The sequence below is a fragment of the Amblyraja radiata genome, chromosome 3 (genome assembly GCF_010909765.2).
Source record: "Amblyraja radiata isolate CabotCenter1 chromosome 3, sAmbRad1.1.pri, whole genome shotgun sequence".
NCBI lineage: Eukaryota > Metazoa > Chordata > Chondrichthyes > Rajiformes > Rajidae > Amblyraja > Amblyraja radiata.
In genome coordinates, this window is record NC_045958.1 from 5,398,369 (window position 1) to 5,401,493 (window position 3,125).

The window sequence follows — 3,125 nt, forward strand, 5'->3', positions numbered from 1 at the left end:
CCCACCCCCGGCCCGCCCAGCCCGCGACCACGTGACGATGCCACAGGCGCCCGACCAACCGGAGAGCGCCTGGTGACGTCAGGGGGGCGGGGCCGGACTGGGCGGGAAGGGAGGCCTCGCGCGAGGTCTCGGCAGCCATCTTTGGTTTGGAACGCGGGCTGCGGTTTAAACTTCAAACCGAACGGCCGCGTGGACTCAAGGCAACGTCTTCACCAAAGATCTTATAGCGGAGCAATCTTTGATCTTTGCGTTAGTTTGAAGGTTAGATTAGATTAGATTCGTTTATTGTCAATCAGACCTTTCGGCCTGAACGAAATTTCGTTTCCCTGCAGTCATACATATAATTTAAAAATGACAAAAACACACAATCAACACAAGTTTAACATCCACCACAGTGAGTTCACCAAACACCTCCTCACTGTGGTGGAAGGCAAAATCTTAAAGTCTTTGTCTCTTCCCTTTGTCCTCCCTCTGCGCCGAGGCGACGGTTCAAACTCCGCGGGTGGTCGCTGCCGCCGCTACAGCTCCGAGAGTCGGGTCTCCGCTGCCGCCGCCACCGCTCCGGGGCCGAGTCGGGTCTCCGCTGCCGCCGCCACCGCTCCGGGGCCGAGTCGGGTCTCCGCTGCTGCTGCCGCTGCCGCCGCTACAACTTCGGGGGGGGGGGAGGAGGTGACGGACAACAGAGCGACAACAGAGAGCTACCTAGCTTGGCGGGAGGAGGGACAGCACGGCACGGCAAGGTAAAGTATGATCAAAGGCTGAAGTAAAGGCAGAAGGAGGGTCTGGACCAGAAACGTCACCCATTCCTTCTCTCCAGAGATGCTGCCTGTCCCGCTGAGTTACTCCAGCATTTTGTGTCTTATCTTCAGTGCAGTGTACTGCTGGTGCTTCATCATTGCCTCATCACCGGCGTGGACAACACTGGAACACTGACGATGCGGAAGGCGAGTTCAGGTAGGTTATTGCGGACTGAGCGGAGGTGTTCGGCGAAACGATCGCCCAACCTCCGCATAGTCTCACCGATGTAAATCAGCTGACATCTAGAAAGCAGAAAGCATTCAATCATGGCTGGTACACAAAAATGCTGGAGAAACTCAGCGGGTGCAGTAGCATCTATGGAGCGAAGGAAATGGGAGGAGTCAAATGTATAGTTGTTGAGGGTGAGGACCAACTCCGCTAAGCGGAGGAGAGTGTCAGTGGCTGGGTATAGGTTGCTCCTCTGGTCGAGGAAGAACCGGAGGGCTCCGAGGCCATCCTGGTGGGGGATGGAGGTGTAGAGTGACCGGACATCCATGGTGAAGATGAGGGGGTGAGGGCCCAGAGAGTGGAATGCGTGGAGGCGGCGGAGAGTGTCTGAGGTGTCTAGAACATAGGTGGGGAGGGATTTGACCAAGGGGGATAGGATGGAGTCAAGGTATGTGGAGATGAGTTCGGTGGGGCACGAACACGCAGAGACAATGGGTCTGCCGGGAGAGCCGGGTTTGTGGATTTTGGGGAGAAGGTAAAAACGGGCCGTCCTCCAAACACAAGGCGTAGCTATGGGCACACGCATGGGCCCCAGCTACGCCTGCCTCTTTGTCGGGTACGTTGAACAATCCTTGTTCGAGACGTACCAGGGCCCCATCCCCGACCTCTACCTCCGTTACATTGACGACTGCTTTGGGGCCACCTCCTGCACCTACACACAACTGACTGACTTCATCCACTTCACCACCAACTTCCATCCGGCACTCCAATACACCTGGACGATTTCCGACACTTCCCTACCATTCCTTGACCTCACCATCTCCATCGCAGGGGACAGACTCCTGACCGACATACATTACAAACCCACTGACTCACATGGCTATCTGGACTACATGTCTTCCCACCCTGCCCCCTGTAAAGACTCCATCCCCTACTCCCAATTGCTCCGCCTACGCTGCATCTGTTCCCAGGATGAGACATTCCATACCAGGGCATCGGAAATGTCCTCGTTCTTCAGGGAACGGGGATTCCCCTCCGCCACCATAGATGAGGCTCACACCAGGGTCTCATCCATACCCCGTAACACTGCTCTCTCTCCCCATCCCCGCACTCGCAACAAGGGCAGAGTCCCTCTGGTCCTCACCTTTCACCCCACCAGCCGGCAAATACAACAAATAATCCTCCGCCATTTCCGCCACCTCCAACGTGACCCCACCACTCGCCACATCTTCCCATCTCCCCCCATGTCTGCCTTCCGCAAAGACCGCTCCCTCCGCAACTCCCTCGTCAATTCTTCCCTTCCCTCCCGCACCACCCCCTCCCCGGGCACTTTCCGTTGCAACCGCAAGAAATGCAACACCTGTCCCTTCACCTCCCCCCTCGACTCCATTCAAGGACCCAAGCAGTCGTTCCAGGTGCGACAAAGGTTCACCTGTATCTTCTCCAACCTCAGCTGCTCTAGATGTCAGCTGATTTACATCGGGGAGACCAAGCATAGGTTGGGCGATCGTTTCGCCGAACACCTCCGCTCAGTCCGCAATAACCTACCTGAACTCCCGGTGGCTCAGCACTTCAACTCCCCCTCCCATTCCCAATCCGACCTCTCTGTCCTGGGTCTCCTCCATTGCCAGAGTGAGCAACAGCGGAAATTGGAGGAACAGCACCTCATATTCCGTCTGGGGACCTTGCATCCGGCATTAACATTGAATTCTCCCAATTCTCCCAATTTTGCTAGCCCTTGCTGTCTCCTCCCCTTCCTTAACCCTCTAGCTGTCTCCTCCCACCCTCCCATCCGCCCGCCCTCGGGCTCCTCCTCCTCCCCTTTTCCTTCTTTCTCCCACCCCCCATCAGTCTGAAGAAGGGTTTCGGCCCGAAACGTCGCCTATTTCCTTTGCTCCATAGATGCTGCTGCACCCGCTGAGTTTCCCCAGCTATTTTGTGTACCTTCGATATTCCAGCATCTGCAGTTCCCTTTTGAACACTACCAACAGAATGGAACAGAATCACATATTCTTTTACATATTGTGGGTGGAAGGAAAAAACCCCAGCAATTTTAAACAAACAGTAGAATGGTACAGTAAAGTTAGCCCCTGGTGAGGTAGGAGTTTTCAGTCCTAATGGCCTCTGGGAAGAAACACCTTCTCAACCTCTCCGTTCTC